Source organism: Ceratotherium simum, unplaced genomic scaffold, assembly GCF_057802395.1.
Source record: "Ceratotherium simum simum isolate JZ-2026a unplaced genomic scaffold, ASM5780239v1 HiC_scaffold_44, whole genome shotgun sequence".
Lineage (NCBI taxonomy): Eukaryota > Metazoa > Chordata > Mammalia > Perissodactyla > Rhinocerotidae > Ceratotherium > Ceratotherium simum.
The window spans coordinates 1,048,890-1,063,485 of NW_028261260.1; the positions used below are offsets into that span (position 1 = coordinate 1,048,890).

Genomic DNA, 14,596 nt, shown 5'->3' on the forward strand with positions numbered 1-14,596 from the left:
ACAAATAGGTTGGAATATTGTTGGTGTGTTTATTGGCTACATTTCTGATTTTCCTGCTCTTTTACAGTTTAGTCCTTGTAAACATTGGTTTCTCGATATTCCTTATGTATTGAGGGTACCATCTTTTGCCTGTTATACACCCATGGAGAACATTTCCCTACCACATTGTTCATTTAATCTGGATCAGTGCTTGTCTTCCCAGATGTCAGTAACACTTCAGGAGGGAAACGGCTCTATGTGACAGGCTGTTCAGGACCTCCCGGACCCCCAGGGCAACAACCATTAAGAAGACACAAAGCAAGAAACAAAACCCATCCTGCGTGTTTCCAGATGCATCCCGGGGGAAGGATAGCTCCAGTTGAGGACCGCTGATGTCCTGGTCAGAGTTATCCCCTATGTTCTCCTATCACGTTAAAGCTGTTTCTGTAGTTTCTTGTACCTGATGGTACAGTTTCGTGCCTTTGTCTGTTCCTCTTGGTCAGATTGCGCAAGGTTTCTCACTGGTACAGGTCTTTCCAGACAGTCAGCCCTTGACTCCATTGCTCAGGTCTACATTGTTGTTCCTGTCTTGTGAATCCTCACTTCATTCTGCTGATGTTGGTTTTATTGTGGTGTTGTTCTGGCTCCTGGAGGGAAGTGCTCAGATTCTTCGTGTACAGTTGATATTCCCTGATACCTGCAGTGGAGGCTGTGTCCCTTCTTCTGTTCCTTTGTCCCCACGCCATAGATTTGTCTCATGCTCCTCTCATTGCTATTCATTTCTAAAGAGGTTGTCCTGTCTGTCTGGATTCCCTCTTTAACCTGAGAGATTTAGAAGGGTTTGGATAGATTTTCAAGTGGATAGGTTGGGGGAGGGGAGCCAATATTTTGTGATTATTTTTTACTTTTATTGCTTTAAGGTCCGGTAATATGGTCACATAGATTTCTGCTTTTTGGACTCTTTAGAGATTTCACTGTGGCTTAGCACACAGTCCATTGTGGTGACTGTTTCATTGTGGTTTGAGAAGAATGTTTCCTCTCCACTAGTTGCTTATGTTGTTGTCCCTTGGGCTGAGTCTAGATCTAGCTTTTTTGTGTTCATCATCAGATCTGTTTCCTAACTTACTGTATCACTTGACATGTGGATTTCTAAGAGAGGTAAGGTAGGTTTCCCTGTGATTCTTGAGGTGCCTGTGTCTTCTTGTTTGTCCAGTTTTGCTTTATGTTTCAAGACCATATTGTTAGGTGTATAAGTGTTCCTGACAGTTATCAACACAGAGAACCCCTTTTTGTCCCATTTAAAGTCTTATTTATCTCCTTATTTTCAACCATATTATATCCCTTTATTTTATAACTATATTTTAACTCAAGTTGAGAGCCTTCATCTTTTTCTAGAGCAATTTGATCCATTTACAATTGTGATTATCGATAAATTGGAATGTGAGTCTACCATTTAATTTAATTTTTAATTTGTTAGGCTTTCTCATGATTTTTCTATTCTTCTAGTGGGTGTCTTTCAGCTTTTAGGAACAACCATTTCTGCCTCTCTTTCTGTAAATGCTTAGAGTTGATCAGTTCCTGTGTTCTACACTCCCAACTCATCACCTTTCACTCCCCAGCTCGAGACTGTCTGATCTTATTTAGTTCTATGTTCTTATTTTCCCCATCAAGCAACTATGGTTATATGCAAGTAGACATTTTATTGGTTACTTTGTTCACTACTATTTATTGTTGCCAAATTTTTCCTCCTTTTTGGAAATATTTGATGCTATTTTGGAACTCATATGACAGTAAAATTTTGAAAGGAATCGAGTCTGATATACTTCTTAGGTGCCAACACTGAGGAGCCAGCACCTAACCTCTTAAAGTTGCATCAGTGTGTCTGCAGAGTCAGGATGAGGTCAGAGATGTTTAAAACCATGGAAGTGAATGAGGTCTCCTGGAGACACTGCAGCTGTAGAAGGGACCAGGGCCCAGCCTAGGAACAGGCAGTGTTTACAGAGGTGCAGCTGAAGAGGGTCCAGGAAAGGAGACTGAAACGGTGGAGCATGGAGTCGCAGGAGACACGAGGGGAAAAGGGTATTGCAGAAAGGAGGGGTGCTCTGCTGGGTTGGATACAGCTCTGATCAGAATGGAGAAAAGATGGCTGGACTTGGCCACAGGGGATCACTGGTGACCTCAGTCTCCTTGAGAGGGTGGGAATGAAGCTGGGTCTAGAGTGGGTGAAGGGGAGCCATGGGAGGGAAGTAGGGATGAGACACTTTACTTAAGAGGTTTAGCCATGAAGGGGAGTCAGGAAAGTGGACAATAGCCAAAAAGGAGCATGCGTCCAAAGGAGAGTTTTGTTTGTAAGGTGGAGATGAGCTAACAGTTGCTGCAGGTAGGACCGGATGGAGAGGAGGAGCCTGAGGGTCAGGGAGGAGCATGCTGGGCCCTGAGGAGGTGCAGGGCTGGGCTTCACCGCCTGGGGAGGTGCAGAGAACAAGAGGACAGATGTGCTGGTGGAAAGGGCACCCTGTGCCTCTGTTCCTGTGTTCCTGGAGTGTGATGTGGGCAGTGGCTGGGAGTGGAGGGGCGATGCAGGAGGTGTTAGGTGAGCGGCAGGGGGAGGAGGGGGAGAGGGAGAGGGCGCTCTGGCTTGGTTTCCATGGCCCACCAGGAGCTCCCCACTGGGGTCCCCGGTCACCAGCTGCTGTCTCTCTTTGATGTCTTCCTCAAAATGTCGGCTCTCTTGATGGTTCTCAGGGCTATTATGAATTTGTTCAACAATCAAGGAATCTTTGGGTCATTTTTTAGGGACTTTATGTCAAGGGGCTCTACATGTGTTTATTCAGTCTATCATCTTTACCCAATACCTTTGTTTTTGGACAGATTCTGTACAACAGAACAGCCGGGCCAGTGGCCTGCAAGTTCCAGGGTTTGAGAGGTTTGCCCTCCAGAAAGCCGGTGATGATTGGCCTTCTCACAGGACGTGGTACACTGTCCCTGAGCCCGCTCTAACTGTGAGTGTCACAACGTTGTAAATCCTCTGGCAGTTCTGTCAGGGCCCATCGTTGGCATTTCTGTGAACAGTGAGGGCGAACATTTTTCCGTGTTCATTATCTGTCACTTCCCTGACTGTGCTGTCGCCTGCCTTGCTCACTGAGCTCTGAACCTTCCTGGTGGAACCAGGACGTTCACTCTCTATCCAGTGTGATTGCACGTTCCCTCAGTGTACCCCTTGAGTACTTGCTTCAAAAATGTGTTTTCTTCACATTCTTTGATTCTTTGTACATATAATCTAGATTTAACCTGGAGCTTTAAAAATGTTTTATTGTGGAAAACCTTTAACATACACAAATTAAACAGAAAAGTGTGATAGCCCGCCATGTCCCTATTACCCAGCTTCGACACTTATTAATATTCTGATATTCTTGTTTCCTCCATATTTCTACCCACTCCCTACCTTCCATTGATTAATTTTTAATTAATAGATTGTTTTTAGGAAAGTTTTAGATGGACAGAGAAATTCAGCAGACAGTGCAGAGCGTTTCTCCCTCCTCCCCCACAGTTTCCCCTACTGTTAACATCTTGCATGACCACCTGTGTTAGTGCGATTCATTCCTTACAAGTGAGGAGCTGATGCTGCTACAGTGTTCGTAACCAAGTCAGTGGTTTACATTAGGGTTCACTGTCTCACTGTCACGTACTTGGATTTTGACAAATCCAAATAATCTCATGTATCCACCATGACAGAGCCTACAGAAGAATTGGATTGCCCTAAATTCCCTGTGCTCTGCCTCTTCATCCCTTGCCTTCCAACTCCTGGCAACACTGATCTTTATACTGTTTCTATGGTTTTGCCTTGTCTAGAATATCGTGTGATTGGAATATATGAAAACTATGGAACAGAGTATATAACCTTCTCCAGTTGGGTTCTTTCACTTAGCAATATGTATTTAAAAGTCCACTATGTCTTTTTGTGCGTTGATAGCTAATTTCTTTTTTTTTCTTTTTGTATATTGAGTTAAAATATACATAACAAAAAGCGTGACATCTTAACCATTTTTAAGTGTATACTTCAGTGGCGTTAAATACATTTACGCTGTTGCACAGTCATCGCCACCATTCATCCCCATAACTCTTATGATTCTGAAACTCTATACCTATTAAAGAGTAAGTCTCCCTTCTCCCCTCCCCCCAGCCCTTGGCAGCCACCATTCCACTTTCCATCTCTGTGATTTTGACTAATCTCAGTTCCTCATGTTAGTGGAATCATACAGTATTTTTCTCTTTGTGACTGGCTTATTTCTGTTAGCATAATGTCCCCAAGGTTAATACACATGTAGCATATTGCAGAATTTGCTTCCTTTGTAATGCTGAATAATATTCTGTTGTATGGATATACTACATTTTGTGTATCCATTCATGTGTCAGTGGACACTGGGGTTGTTTCCACGTTTTAGCTATTGTGAATAATACTGCTATAAACATGGGTGTACAAATATCTCTTCAAGGCTCTGCTTTCAGATCTTTTGGGTGTATATCCACAAGTGGAATTGCTGGATCATGTGATAATTCTATGTTCAATTTTTTGAGGAACATTCATACTGTTTTCCATAGCGGCTGCACCATTTTACATTCCTATCAACAGTGTACACGGATTCCCATTTCACCTCATCCTGTCCAACACATGTTGTTTTCTGTCTTTCCTGTAGCACTCATCTTAGTGGGTGTGAGGTGGTGTCTCATTGTGGTTTTGATTTGCATTTCCCTAATGATTAGTGGTGTTGAGCGTCTTTTCATGTGCTTATATGCCATTCATAAGTCTTTGGAGAACTGTCTCTTCAAGTCCTTTGCCCATATTTGAATTGGCTTGTTTTTTAGTTGTTTAGTTTTAAGACATCTCTGTATATTCCGGATACCAGTCTCTTGTCAGAAATATGATTTGCAAATTTTTTCTCCCACTGTGTGGGTTGCCTTTTTACTCTATGCACAGTGCCTCTTGATGTACCAACTTATAAAATTTTCGTGGAGTCCAATTTGTCCGTTGTTTTTCTTTCGTTACCTGTGCCTTTGGTGTCATATCCAAGAAATCATTTGGAAGTCCGGTGTCATAAAGATTTTGTCCTGTTTTCTTCTAAGAGTTTTCTTATTTTAGGTCTTACATTTATATCCTTGAGTTAATTTTTGTATATGGTGTTGGATGAGGGTCCAAGTTCATTCTTTTGCATGCAGATATCCAGTTTTCCCAGTACTATTTGTTGACAAGAAACCTTTCTCCATTGCACTATCTTGGCACCCTTGTCAAAAATCACTTGACCATATATCTGAGGGTTTGTTTCTGGGCTAGCTATTCTATGCCATTGGTCTCTATGTCTGCCTTTATGCCAATACCATACTGTTGATTACTGTGGCTTTGTAGTAAGTTTTGAAATCAGGAAGTGTGAGTCCTCCAGTTTTGTTCTTCTTTTTCAGGATTGTTTAGGTTATTCTGAGTCTCTTGAGATTCCATGTGAATTTTAGGACGGGTTTTTCTATTTCTGCAAAAAACATCATTAGGATTTGGATAGGAATTACATTGAATCTGTAGACTGCTTTGGGTAATATTGACACTTTAACAATACTAAACCTTCCAATCCATGAATATGGGATATCTGTCCATTTATGTATGTCTTCTTTAATTTCTTTCTGAGATGTTTCATAGTTTTTATGGTGCAAGCCTTTCACCTCCTTGGTTAAGTTAATTCCTAAGCATGTTATTCTTTCTGATATAAATGAATTGTTTTTGTAATTTCCTTTTCAGAGAGCTCCTGGTTCATGTATAGAAATGCAACTGATTTTTGTGTATTGACTTTGTATCCTGATACTTTCCTGAATTCTCTGTTAGATCAAACGGCTTTTTGTGGAGTCTTTCTGATTTTCTACATATGAGATGATATCATCGTCAAACAGAGACCGTTTTACTTCTTTCTTTCCAATTTGGATGCCTTTTATTTATTTATTTTTATTGCCTCATGGTTCTGGCTTGAACTTCAGTACTGTGTTGAATAGAAGTGGTGAAAGTGGGCATCCTTGCCTTGTTCCTGATCTTAGAGCTTTCAGGAAAAGCTTTCAGTCTTCCATCACTGAGTTTTGTGTTTGCTGTGTGTTTTTTCTCCTATTCCTTGTTTCTCGAGTGTTTTATCATGAAAGGGTGTTAAATTTTGTCAACTGGTTTTTGTCCATCAATCGCGATGGTCATGTTTTTTCCCCTTCATTTTCTTGATGTTGCATATTACATTGATCGATTTTTGTGTGTTAATCTACCCTTGTATATCAGGAATAAATTTCACTTGGTGGTAGTGTATAATTCTTTTAATACGCTGTTGAATTCAATTTGTTAGTATTTTGTTGAGGATTTTTGTATCTATGTTCATCAGGGGTAATGGTCTGTAATTTTATTTTCTTTTAGTGTCCTTGTCTAGTGTTGGTATCAGGGTAATTCTGGCATCGTAAAATGAGTTTGGAAGTATTCTCTCTTTTTCAATATTTGACAGAGTGTAAGAAGGCTTGTTTTTAAAACTTCTTTATATGTATGGTAGAATTCACCACTGCAGTCATATGGTCCTGGGTTTTAATTTGTTGAGAGATTTTTTTTTATATTTCTTGAAATATTAGTGACATATAACACATGTAAGTTTTAGGTGTTCAAGATGATGATTTGTGAAAGAATTACCACAATACAGTGAGTTAGCACCTCCATTCCCTCACATAATTAACTTGTTTTTTCTAGCGATCACTTGTAAGATCTACTCTCTTAACAACTTTCAAGTCTATAATATATTATTGTTAATTATGGTCACCATGTTGTACATTAGATCCCCAAAACTTATTCATTTTACAGCTAGAAATTTGTGCACTTTGACTTACCTCTCCCCGTTTTCCCCACGCCCAAGGTCCTGGCAAACACCATTCTAGCCTCTATTCCTTTGAGTTGTGCTTTTTTAGATTTCACATATGGGTGAGAATATATAGTATTTGTCTTTGTCTGTCTGACTTATATCACTTAGCGTAATGCCTCAAGTTCCATCTGTGTTGTTACAAAATGCAGGATTTCATTCTCTTGCATGGCTAAATAATATTCTATTATATATTTCATGTATATATACATATGTCTGACATTTTCTTTATCTATTTATCCATTGATGGACACATGGATTGTGTCCACGTCCTCAGTTTGTGATTAATGCTGAAATGAACATAGGGGTGCAGATATCTCTTCAGAATAGTGACTTCATTTCCTTTGCATATACAACCAGAAGGGGAATTGCTCATTTATATAGTATTTCTATTTTTATTTTTTTGAGAAAATTCCAAATTTTTTCCATAGTGACTGTAGGAATTTACATTCATACCAACAGTGCACAGTGTTCTCTTTTCTACACAGCCTCGTCAACACTTGTTGTCTGTTGTCTCTTTGAAAATAACCATTCTAGCAGATGTGAGGTGATATCTCATTGTAGTTTTGATTTTATTTCCCTGATGATGAGTGATTACGAGCATCTTCTCATGTACCTGTTAACCATTTTTATGTCTTCTTTGGAAAAGTATCTATTCAGGTCCTTTGACCATTTTCATATTGTTTTGTTGTTTTCTTTGCTGTTGAGTTGTAAGAGTTTCTTATACACTGTGGATATTAACCCCTTAATTTGCCAATTATTTTATTTGCTGTGCAGAAGATTTTTAGATTGATGTTATCCCACTTGTTAAGTTTTACATTTGTTGTTTGCACTTTTGATGTTATATCCAAAAAAATCATTGTCAAGATGAGTTTCTTGGGCCTGTTTTCTCTATATTTTCTTCTAGTTGTTTTATATTTGGTGTCTTGCATTTAAGTCTTTAATTCAATTTGGGATTACTTTTAGAGTGTTGTAAAATAGGGGTCCAATTTCAGTTTTCTGCATGTGGTTATCCAGTTTTCCCAACACCATTAATTGTAGAAACTATCTGTTCCCCATGGAGTCTTCTTAGCTGACTCATCAACTTTTAGCAAAGTGTATGTGTGTGGTTTTATTTCTGGGCCTTTGATTCTGTTCTATTGGTCTATGTGTCTCTTTTTACACCTGTATCATTACCGTTTTTATTACTATAGATTTGTAATAAAATTTGAAATCAGGAATGTGATGCCTTCAGCTTTTTCTTTCTCAGGGTTGTTTTGGTTATTGGAGGTCTTTTGTGGATCCATATGAATATTAGGATTGCTTGTCCTATTTCTGTGAAAAATGTGATGGGAATTTTAATAGGAATTTCATTGAATCTTGAGATGGCATTGGGTAGCATGGACATTTTAACAATATTAATTCTTCTGATCCATGAACATAAGATATCTTTTCATTTCTCTGTGTCTTTGATTTCTTTCATCAATGTCTTATAGTTGTCAGTGTCTAGATCTTTCACCTTCTTGGTTAAATTTATTTATGAGTATTTTACTGTTTTTGATGCTATTGTAAATAGGATTTTTTTCTTTATATCTTTTTTAGATAGTTCATTGTGAGTGTACAGAAAGGCAACAGATTTCTACATGTTGATTTTGTCTCCTGCAGCTTGAGTGAATTCGTTTATTAGTCCTAAAAGTTTAGGGGGGAGTCCTTACGTATTTCTCTATATAAAATCATATCATCTGCAAACAGAGACCACTTTGATTCTTCATTTCCAATTTAGATGTATTTTATTTCTTTTCATTGCCAAATGTCTCTGGTTGAGACTTACAGCAGAATGTTGAAGAGTGGTGTTGAGACTGGGCACCCTTGTCTTGTTCTTTGTCTTCGCAAGAAAGCTTTCAACCTTTCACTGTTCAATACGATGTTAGCTGTGGGTTTTGTCATGTAAACCTTTTATTATGTTCAGGTATGTTCTTTCTGTAACCCTTTATTTAGAATTTTTATCATGAATGGCTGTTGAATTTTGTCAAACTGCTTTTTCTGCATCGATTGAGATTATTTTGTGATTTTTATCTTTCATTCTATTAATGTGGTGTATCACATTCATTGATTTGCATCATGTTGAACTTGATCATGGTGTTTGATCCTTTTTTTGAGTTCAGATAGTTTTGTTATAATGTGTCTTGGAGAAGAAAGTTTTAGTTTGAAATTTTAGGTTGACAGATTGGCTTCAGGACCTTGGATGTGTAAATCTCTCTCCAGATTTGGGAAGGTGTCAGCTGCTATTTTTTTTAAGTAAACACTCTTTTCCTTTATCCCTGTCTTCTCCTCTGGTACTTTAATAATGCTTATCTATTTCTTTTCATGGTATCCCATAATTCACACTGCCTTTCCCCATTCCTATCCATTCCCATTTTTCTTTTTGCTTCTTTGACTGGAGGATTACAAATGACACATCTCCTAGTTCACTAATTATTTCTTGTTATAGTTGAATCTGATTTAGAAGCTCTCTATTGAATTCTTCAGTTCAGACATTGTGTTCTTCAACTCTAGGATTTCTGTTTGTTTTTCCTTAATGATTTCTGTTTCTATAGTGAACTTCTCATTTGTTCATGCACTGTTTCCTTATTTCATTTAGTAGTCTGTCTATGTTTCCTTAGAGTTTTATGAATTTCTCGAAGAGGGTTGTTCTGAAGTCTTTGTCACATAGATCCTATATCTCCATTGCTTGGTCAGTCATTGGAGTTGTATTCTTTTTCTTTGGGGGTGTGATGGGTTTTTGATTATTCATGATCCTTGTGGCCTCCATTGGTGTCTGCAAATTTGAGGAAGTAGGCACCTCTTCCACCCTTTACAGACTGGCTTTAGCAAACCAAAGCCTTCACAGTCATCCCATCTACGGCTCCTGGGTAGGCCATCTGGTAGTGTCCAGGGGCAGGCTTGCTGCTGGAGTCCTTGGGCAGCCTGGTACTGGGGTGAGTGGAAAGCTTGGGTCTATGGTATTGTGTCTGGCCCTGGGCACATCTGGGACCCTGAGTTCATGAGTAGCCCCACTGGAGCCTGGTTTGGCAGGTCCTCATTGAGAGCCTGCAGCCACAGGAGTCATCCAGGGCCATGAGAGTTCTCCAGTGCTGGGATGAGCTGAGAGCGTTGGTTCACGGGAGACTGCCAGGAGCCTGGCACCACGAGAGACAGCTTGTGCTGTGGTAGGCCAGAAGTCTGGATTCCTGGGAGCCTGCTGGGATCCTGGGGCCACAAGAGCTGCCTGAGGCTGCAGAAGCCAGCAGGCACTGGGTCAAGATGGAAGCCTGGGTTCATGGGATCCTGCCGGTGCCTGGTGCCATGGGAGCTGCCTGGGGCCGCCTGAGTCAGCAAGCACCTGGGTAAACTGGGGGCCTGGTTTTGTGGGAGCCTGCCCGGGGCCTGGTTCCATGAGAGCTGTCTATGGCTCCTGGAACTGGCAGGTGGTGTGGTGAGCCATGGGCCTGAGTTCCCCAGCAGCTCTTGGGGAGGCTGGTGCCATGGGATCTACCTGGGGTTGCTGGAGCCAGCAAGTGCTGGAGTGACTTGGGGTCTTGGGGGTGTGGGAGCCTACTGGGTGCCCTGGTACAAAAGCTGTCTGTGGCTGAGTGTTGCCTGTGGCTGCCTGGAGTACACAGGAACTTGGGTGAGCCAGGGTCTGGATTCACCAGAGCCCACCAGGAGCCTGGTGCCAAGGACACCACTTGTGGTCACAAGAGCCACCTTGGGCTGTTGAAGATGGCAGCCCCTAGGCTGAGATGGGGCTCTGGGTTCCCAGGAGCCTGGTGGGAGCCTGGTGTCAAGGATGCTGCTTGAGGCCACCAGAGCTGGCATGCTCCAGGGTGAGCCAGGGGCCTGGATTTGCAGAAACTTACAGGGAGCCAGCTAGGTCCACGGGAGTCAGCCTGGCATTGGGGCAGGCTGGCTAAGGTCAGGCAGAGTGGAGAAGTCCCTTCTCGTTGGGAGGTATTTGATTACTGATTGAGTCTGCTTATTTGTTACTGATCTGTTCAAGATTTCTATTTCTTCATGATTCAGCTTTCATAGGTTGTTTCTAGGAATTTATCTATTTTGTCTAGGTTACCCAATTTATGAGTGTACACTAGTTCAGAATAGTCTCTTCTGATCTTTTTCTTTCTGAAGCATCAGTTGTAATGCCTCCTTTTTCATTTCTGATTTAGTTTGAGTCATCTATCTTTGTTTTCCTAGATATTTTATCTAAGGGTTTCTCAATTTTATTTTTTCCAAAACTCTGCTTTTACTTTTATTGATCTTCCATACTGTCTTTCAATTTTTTTCCACTCGCCTCTTGGTGACTTCCGTCCTTCTGCTAACTTTGGGTTTCATTTTTTTTTTTTTTAATGCTGTGTGTTGTAAGTCAGGTTGTTTCTTTGACATCTTTCTTCTCTTATAATGTACAAATTTATCACTATAAACTGTCCTCTTACTACTACTTTCTCTGCATCCTAGAAGTTTTGGTGTGTTTATTGTTTCTTTCTTTCTTTCTTTCTTTTTTTTGCTGAGGAAGATTGGCCCTGTGCTCACATCTGCCAATCCTCTTTTATTTTATTTTATTTTTTTTTGCTGAGGAAGACTGGCCCTGGGCTAACATCCGTGCCCATCTTCCTCCACTTTATATGGGACGCCGCCACAGCATAGCTTGCCAAGCGGTGCGTCGGTGCACACCCGGGATCTGAGCCGGCGAACCACGGGCCGCCACAGTGGAGCACACACACTTAACCACTTGCGCCACCGGACCGGCCCCTATTGTTTCTTTTTGTATGTTTTGAGCTATTTTCTAATTTCCCTTTTGATTTCTTCTTTGATCTACCTTTTTTTTGTGTGAGGAAGATCAGCCCTCAGCTAACATCCATGGCAATCCTCCTCTTTTTGCTGAGGAAGACCGGCCCAGAGCTATCATCCTTGCCCATCTTCCTCCACTTTATGTGAGATGCCACTACAACATGGCCTGACAAGCATGCATCGGTGCATGACCAGGATCCGAACCCGGGCCACCAGCAGCGAAGCACACGCACTTAACCACTACAGCACCTGTCAGCCCCCGATCTACTTTTAAGTTGAAGAGTTTTTGTTGAGCTTCCACGTATTATGAATGTTCCAGTTTTCCTTCTGTTATTGACTTCTGGTTTCATGCCACTGTGTTTAGAAAAGTTACCTGGTATTATTTCAGTCTTCTTAATCTTGTTAAGACTTGTTTTGTGACCTAACACGTGATCTGTTCTGGAAAATAGTCTGTGTGCCCATGAGAAGAGTGTGCATTGTGTTGCTGTCCAGTAAAATGTTCTGTGTGTGTCTGATAGCTCCATTTAGTATTTAATGTTTTCATGTCTGCTATTTCCTGTTTTCTGTCTGGATATTCATTGTTAAAAGTGGGTCTTTGATGTCTCACTATTTGCAACTTATATAAGTGAGAAGGCTCTTATTTTGAGAATATATAAAGATCTCTTAGAACTCAATTATAAAAGACAAGTCAATGAAATGGGGTAACCAACTGGAATAGCCATGTCTCTAGGAAATACATAGATGGCCAATAAGCACAAGATAGTTGCTCAGTATCATTAATTATTAGGAAAATGCAAATTCAAAGCACAATGTGATACTATTTCATGCTCAAAATGAAGGCTATATTCAACATAATGGAAAATAACAAGTGTTGGTAAAGATGTGTAGAAAGGGAAACCCACATACATTACTGGTGGGAAAGTAAAATGATGCAGCCACTGCAGAAAACAGCTTGGCATTTTCTAAAATCTTAAACCTAGAATTACCATTGACCTGGAGAGGCCCATGGTAGATATGTCCAAAAGAGCAAACTTGCCCATAGACATTCAAAGTAACAGTGTTCACAATGGTCCAAAAGTGGAACAAACCCAAATTACTATCCAGTTATGACTGTATAAACCAAATGTGGCCTATTCATAATATAGGATATTATAAGCCATAAAAAGGAATTAAGTACTGCTACATACTAGGCCATGGGTGAACCTTGAAACATGTGTGCTCACTGAAGCCATCCACAAAGGCAATAGATAACATGATGCCATTTGAACGAAATGTCCAGAATAGGGAAATCCATAGGGGGAGAAAACAGATGAGTTGTTTCCATGGGCTTGGGTTAGCAGAAAATAGATTGTGAATGAGTATGGGTTTGTTTGGGGGTGTTGAAAATGTTCTGGAATTAGATAGTGGTGATAGCCACACGACATAATCATTGTGCTAAAAGCCACACAAATGTATACTTTGAAATGCTTAAAACGGTGTATTCTACGTTAAGCAGATTTTCCACATAAAAATTTTGAATTTTTTAAGTTAATCAGGGTATTGGTTAATTTTAAGTTGGTTAGTATATTTAATAAGTGTAATTAATGGAGTTATTAGGAGTATGGCAGGTTGTAGCCAAGAGAGTAAACATCCGACGAGGGCTATAGTAACAAATCCTATGATTATACAAGCAACAATCTAAAATCCAGTCCATTTCCATTGTCCACAACTTGGAGAGACCAGCCATGAAAATAGGTCAGTGATCTCGGGGGCCTTTGGTATCTATTCAAAGATCTGGGTAATATTATGCAATATTTTAACCTCTTGGGCCATTTGGTGGAGGTAGGTTTGAACTTCTCTGTTGATGTACACTCAGCAAGTGGTTCTAGGAAAGGCACCAACCCCTCCTTCCTTGGCCGGTATAGACAGTCTAGGGCCAGGCCATTTTCTAAAACCATTTAGGCGAGAGACTCATGAGACTGTTGTTCAAGGGCTAGGATATGTTCTTATGGAGTTGTTGTCCATGTTGTGTTAAGGTTGTTGATACCTCTTAGTTGCCTCAGTTTCCTGATTTTGTGTGGGTAGGGCCACCACACCTGTGCCCAGTCCAGTCAGTCAATCCTAGTAGAACTGAACACCCAGTGCTATAGGACTGACATTGTTTCTATGGGTTGGTGGTAGCTAGTCAGGGCAGGAAACTCAAGGGACCTGCGACCTGAGAGAAGCAGGCTGAGAGACAATAATGCATTGCACAATATAGCCTGGAGAAAGCTGTTCACGGGGTTGGGGAAGAGAGAAGCTCACTGGATGAGAGCCTTGTGATATCAGCCCACAGTGTAACCCAAAAGTGGATGCTCCTGGTGTGAAATATTCCTTAGGTGTCTTGAGGTAAAACCAGTAATTTGCACCCATTCACTGGTTACCTGTGCTATATGATTTCAGAGGTTATGGTTAAAGTGTTTGTGGGCCAAGAGCTGTCTGGGCCTGGGCACAAAATCACCAAGGTGGCCTCAAAGGCTGCCCCAAAATGACCCCTAAAGGAGCAGTTGGGGCAGAAAGTGGGGGGATAATTTTGAAGGAAGCCTGGGGCAAAGATGTTGTTGTTCGATGGAGTTGGCTACTAGTGACTGTCTCCGCAGGGTAAGCCCTTCATCTGGAGTACAGCATGTGATTGGAGGCCAAGTGACAGACCCTGTGACTCCTGATTCCCAGTGCATGGGCAGCCCTCTCAGCCCACTGGACATAAATGGTGATGGTGTTTGTGAAGCATCTTGATGGCTGTATGGAAGATATAGGGGACGTGTGGTGGGAGATGCCATGATAGTGTCGGGAGGAACTGTGTGTGAGATTACGGTGTTGAAGGGGAAGGATTGGAGGCAGGTGCAGTGGGTGTGTGACCAACAATGGTCAGT

The 14,596-nt window shown here is 41.1% G+C and overlaps 1 pseudogene across 1 annotated transcript in view; it reads left to right on the forward strand.

Moving 5' to 3' along the window:
- The window catches only part of LOC147911268 (peroxynitrite isomerase THAP4-like), a 61,041-nt pseudogene extending 46,452 nt beyond the window's left edge, over nt 1–14,589 (forward strand). The window contains exon 6 of the transcript XR_015551280.1: nt 14,324–14,589. The product of XR_015551280.1 is annotated as a peroxynitrite isomerase THAP4-like (transcript). The remainder of the gene's footprint in view (nt 1–14,323) is intronic.
- Nucleotides 14,590–14,596: the final 7 nt, after the last annotated feature.